This window comes from Chinchilla lanigera, unplaced genomic scaffold (assembly GCF_000276665.1).
Source record: "Chinchilla lanigera isolate Chin_1 unplaced genomic scaffold, ChiLan1.0 scaffold00192, whole genome shotgun sequence".
In the NCBI taxonomy this organism is placed as follows: domain Eukaryota; kingdom Metazoa; phylum Chordata; class Mammalia; order Rodentia; family Chinchillidae; genus Chinchilla; species Chinchilla lanigera.
This window is the reverse complement of record NW_004955593.1, coordinates 321,148-326,945: the sequence shown is the minus strand read 5'-3', so window position 1 is coordinate 326,945 and position 5,798 is coordinate 321,148. Positions and strand designations below refer to the sequence as shown.

The 5,798-nt window shown below is 34.4% G+C and overlaps 1 protein-coding gene across 1 annotated transcript in view; it reads right to left on the bottom strand.

Moving 5' to 3' along the window:
• The window catches only part of LOC102019004, a gene marked incomplete in the record, with an annotated part of 405,168 nt that overhangs the window by 345,471 nt on the left and 53,899 nt on the right, over positions 1 to 5,798 (bottom strand).

The window sequence follows — 5,798 nt, the reverse complement described above, 5'->3', positions numbered from 1 at the left end:
TACAACCATTTTAGGCAGTTGGCACATGTACAGCTTGTTTCTTCTTTTCAAAATCCCCTTCCCTTCCTCTTGCTCTCTCTGTCCTCCTCTAATTTCCCTATCCTAACCTTCAGTTTTAATATTACCAGTCTTAGCTGATGTTATGGCATGTAATGTTTATATTCATTGAAATTATTAAGTTCCTATACATGGCATATTTTATTATACTAATTTCTCCTTTCCCTCCTCCTCACCCCTCACACTTGTTCCCATGGACCACTTTACTATTTCAAGAGTCTCCTCTACTTGCTCCCTTCTATCCTTTATTATTCTTTTGGTATTTTGTTTCACTCAAATGAGAAATACCATACGGTATTTAAACATGTGTGTCCAGTGTATTTCACTCAACATTATATTTTCCAGGTGCATCCACATCTCTACAAATGTCTCAAATTTGCCATTCCTCCTAACCGAGTAGGATTCCACTATATATAGATATTATATTTTCTTCATCCACTAGTATTTTGATGAGTATATAGGCTGTTTTAGGATTTAGCAATTATGAATTGTGTTGTTATAAACACTGGTAGGCAAGTATCACTGTAGTATGATTTTTAAAATTCTTTGGGGAAGATAAATAGTAGGGGACCACACAGTCATATAGTATTTCTAATTTGAGTTCTTTGAGAAACTTCCATACTGATTTCCATAATGACTATGCTAGTTTACATTCCCACCAATACAGGAGGGGTCCTTTTTCACCACAGCCATGCCATCATTTGTTGTAGTTTGATTTCTTAATGATTGCCATTCTTTCCAGAAGAAGATGAAATCTCAGCATTGTTTTTTTGTTTTGTTTTGTTTTGTTTTGGTACCAGCAATCCAACTCATGATCTCAGGCTTGCCAGGCAAGCGCTTATGCCGCTAAGCTATATCCCCGGCCCGTCAGCATTGTTTTAATTTGCTAAATGTTGAATTTTTTTTCATGTACTTGTTGAACATTTGCATTTCTTCCTCTGTGAAGTGTCTGTTTCTGTTGCCCATTTCCTGACTGGGTCTTTAATTTTAGGTAGTTCATTTTTTTTTAGCTATTTATACATTCTAGATATTAGTCCTCTGAGTAGTACGTGGCAAATTTTTCCCATTCTATAGGTTGTCGCTTCATTCTACTAATTGATTCTTTTGCTGATATAATCTCATTTGCTGATTCCTGCCACTATTTTTTGCGCAGCTGAGGTTCTGTTTAGAAAATCCTTTCCTACATGTATGTCTTCATGGTAGACTTCAAGATAAAACTGATTGGAAAAGACAAAGATGTTCACTACATACTAGTTAAGGGAACAATTCAACAAGAAGAGATAACAGTGACAAACATATATGCACCAAATACAGCAGCTACTATATTCATAAAACAAAACTTCTGAAATTAAAAAATCAAAAAAGCATTAACACAATCATAGTAGGGAATTTTAGCACCACACTTTAGAAAAGAGTTAGAGATATTAAAGGAAAAATCCATAAAAACAGAGGGGTAAGGAAAGGAAAGGAAAAGAATAAAAAATAAAAAGAAGGAAAAATGGAAAGAAAGCTTTTGTAAGTAAGGAGGGAAAGAAGAGCTGAACTGAAGGGAAAGGAATAGGAAAAAAGAATCAAGATACATTATGTACAAGTATAAATGTGATCATTATGTATATCTAAAATGTACCAATAATATTAATTCATTAAAAAATTAATAAAGAAATATCAAACCTGAACCACACCTTTGAACACATGTACTTAATAGATATTTGCAGGTATTCCAACCCTCTACAACAGAATATTCATTCTTTTCTGCAGCAAATGATATTTTATCTAATATAGATCACACACTACTCTACAAAGCCTGCTTACATAAATATAAAAGAATTGAAATCACCCCATGCATACTATCATACCACTGTGCAATGAAAACAGAAATCAACAACAAATTTTAGAAAATACAAAAGCTCCTGGAAAATTAACAACATACTCCTAAAGAACCAATGGGTCATAGAAGAAATCAAAGAAAAAACTTAAGAATTTTTCTGGAAGATAATGGCAATGATTGTACAACTTACCGATACCTCTGGGGTACTACGAAAGCAGTTCTAAGAGGAAAACTCTTTGCAATCAATGCCTACATTAATCTCATTTGATGATTCCTGCCATTATTTTTTTGCAGTTGAGGTTCTGTTTAGAAAATCCTTTCCTACATCTATGTCTTCATGGTAGACTTCAAGATAAAAGTGATTGGAAAAGAGAATTGAAAGGGATGCAGAGGGGCTGGGGATTTAGCTCAGCGGCAAAAGCGCCTGCCTGGCAAGTGCAAGGTCGTGAGTTCAGTTCCCGGTACCGGAGAAAAACCGAAAAAAAAAAAAAAAAAGAAAGGGATGCAGAGCTCCCACATTTTTTATAGAAGCCAGTATTATTCTGATCTCCAAACCAAAGACTCAAGTAAAAGATATTTATTACTGCTTGAGTTTCATTGTTTGTTATTAGGTTGTTAAACACACTTATGTCTTCTTGGGTTAGTTTTGGTAATTTGCATGCATTTAAGGGTCTGTCTATTTCTTCAAAATTTGCTACTTTTTGGAATATAATTTTCTAAAGTAGTTATTGTCTTCTGGATTTCAACAGTATCTTTGGTGATTTCACATTTTCAGTTCTAATTGAAGTGATGTGAGATTTTTCTCTCTCTTGTAACTCTGGCTAAGAGGTTATCTGTTTTATTTATTCTTTCAACAAACCAGCTCTTCAGTTCATTTTTTTCACTCAATTTGATTGATTTCTGGTCTCCTCTTTGAAAGGGATGCAGTGCTCCCACATTTTTTATAGAAGCCAGGATTATTCTGATCTCCAAACCAGACAAAGACTCAAGTAAAAGAAAAAAAAACTATAGGCCCATCACCTTAATGACCATAGATGTAAAACTTCTCAACAAGGTATCAGCAAATAGACTGCAGCACATCACTGAAAAGATCATACATCATGATCAAATTTCATCCCAGAGATACAAGGATGGTTCAACATAATTAAGTCTATAAATACGATACATCACATAAACAGCAGCAGGTCAAAAACCATATGATCACATCTATAGATGTGAAAAAAAGGCCTTCAACAAAATTTAACACCCCTTCATGATAAAAACCACGATGAAAACAGGTACACAAGGAACATACCTGAATATACTAAAAGCTACGTATGACAAACCAAGAGCCAAATGGGAAAAAACTAAAAGCATCCCGCCCACCCAAAATCATTAATGAGACAAGGATATCCACTATTACCACTTCTATTCAACACAGTACTTGAAAAACAGACACAGCCATCAGGCAAGAGGAAGAAATACATAGAGGAAAAGGACACATATAGGAAAAAAAGAACTCTAATTCTCATTATTTATAGATGCCATGACACTTTACATAGAAGACCCAGAGAATGCTACCAAAATCTTCTTAGAATTAATAACCAACTCAACAATCTAGCAGGATACTTGATCAACATGCAAGATCATTAGCATGTGTCTACACCAACAATGAACTCAATGAGAAGGAAATGATGAAAACAATACCATTCTCAGTCGCTTTAAGTAAAATCAAATGCCTAGGAATTAAACTAACCAAGGAAGTGAAAGACCTCTACAAAGAAAACTATAGTACTCTGAAAAAGGAGATGGAGAACGACATCATAAAACAGAAAGATATCCTGTACTCCTCTATAGGCAGAACCAATAATGTCAAAATGGCCATACTCCCAAAAGTGTTATGCAGATTCAATGGAGTCCCAATCAAAATAATAACAGTATAGTTTACAGAACTAGAAAAACAAACCTAAAATTCATATGGAACCAGAAGGGACCTGCTATAGCAAAAGCAATTTTGTACAAGAAAAACAAAGCAGGAAACATAGCAATATCTGATGTCAAGATATACTGCAAAGCAATAGTGATAAAAATGGCATGATACTGGAACAAAAACAGACACATGAATCAATGGAACAGAACAGAGAATAAAGAAACATCCACAGACACAATTCAAATATCTGATATTCAACAAAGTCACCAAAAGCGTATGTTGGAGGAAAGATAGCCTATTCAACAAGTGGTGTTGTGAAAACTAGTTATCTCTTTGCAGAAGATTGCAACTGGACCTTTATCTCTCACTATATAGCAAACACAAAATCAAAATGGATCAAAGATCTAAACATTAAAACAGAAACATTTACCCTACTGAAGACAAAATAGGCAAAACAGTTGAAGACACAGGTGTGCATATGACTTTGGTAAAAGGAACTGGGAATACAGCATTCCCTGTAAGAACTTCCTTGCATCTAAGTAAAATGAAGTTCTTGTTAGGAAGGGAAAGAGATATCATATTTGAGCTTAACAAGGTTCAGATAAGTCACATGTAAATAAATATCTGTATATAACAAAACATATGCATAATGAGAACAAAAATGATGGGAGAATTCTTAACTAACCCAAGAAGTAGAGGAGGTAGAATTTGAGCTGTGACGTGAAAGATGAATTGGATCTTTACAGGACAACAAAGCAGGAGGGAAGTGTAGTCATCACCACATTTGAGTACAGGAAGAGAGTTAGGTATGGGGAAGAGTACAGTGGGAATTAACTTTGACAAAGAAGATTCAATGCTAGAAATAAAGCCATCTGACTGACCTGAGAAGAGGTGAGTCTAGAAAAAGGACTATACATCCAGGCTGCCCCGTCTACTTGACCAGAATTTTCTCTTTCCCTCCAAGCAGCATGAGGATCTGTTTTTTTCCTCAAAGAAAAAACTGTATATCAAGGAAGAGCGAAAAGAAATGGCTGAATTGAGCAAGGTCGGGACTGGTAAGACAGGAACTGCATAGGGTCAAGGAATGAGATAACTGAGAAAGATGAGGAGAATGAAATGATTAAAGCCAAATTCAAGGACTGACTCAGTGTTTTAGTAAGGATAGAGAATGCAGAGAAGAAAAACAAACAGAATCATGAGTAATACCCATAGAAAATAGCAGCTCAGGATTCAATTCTATCTCAGAAAACAGAGCAAACAGACGCATGGATGATAACTATATAAAAATCAATTAGAAGTTACTTTTATCTCAGAAGAGATGAATTCACTCTTACATTCTCCCCTTGTAACGTATGCAGTCTAAACACAAATCCAAAATGCATTATATGTCAAGGAGAGAGGAAAGACACAAAGTAAGTTTTCATTTTTTAATTATCATGCTATTTTACCAAAAAAACAGAAAGGTGTGATTAAATGTGTTGTCCAGGATGTAAAATCAATATAGCCTACAGAAAATAACACTATAAAAATCATCTTCTCTTCATACAAAGAACCAAAGAATAACATAAAATTAAGCATTACCTGAATTTCTAAAGAGAATTAGGTGTGTATACATGCAAATCAATGTAATACATACCTTCCTCAATAGTATGTAAAATAAGAATCAAGAGTTTTATCATTTGTATTTGTAGAATAGAAAATGAACTTAAATAGTAAACTTAAACTTTAAATTAATAATACTAATATTATTTAAATAGTAATATTTGAATAATAACATTTCTTATATTTTACTTGGAATTAAGTAACTGTGAGTTTATGAATTACTAGTTCCATTGTTAAAAGAAATGTCACAGGGCATTAGAAATTCAAAGAAAACAGAACTGAAATCTCCCCTATAAAAATAATGGTTCTAGGGCTGGGGATTTAGCTCAGCGGCAAAAGTGCCTGCCTGGCAAGTGCAAGGTCGTGAGTTCGGTTCCTGGTACCGGAGAAAAACCAAAAAAA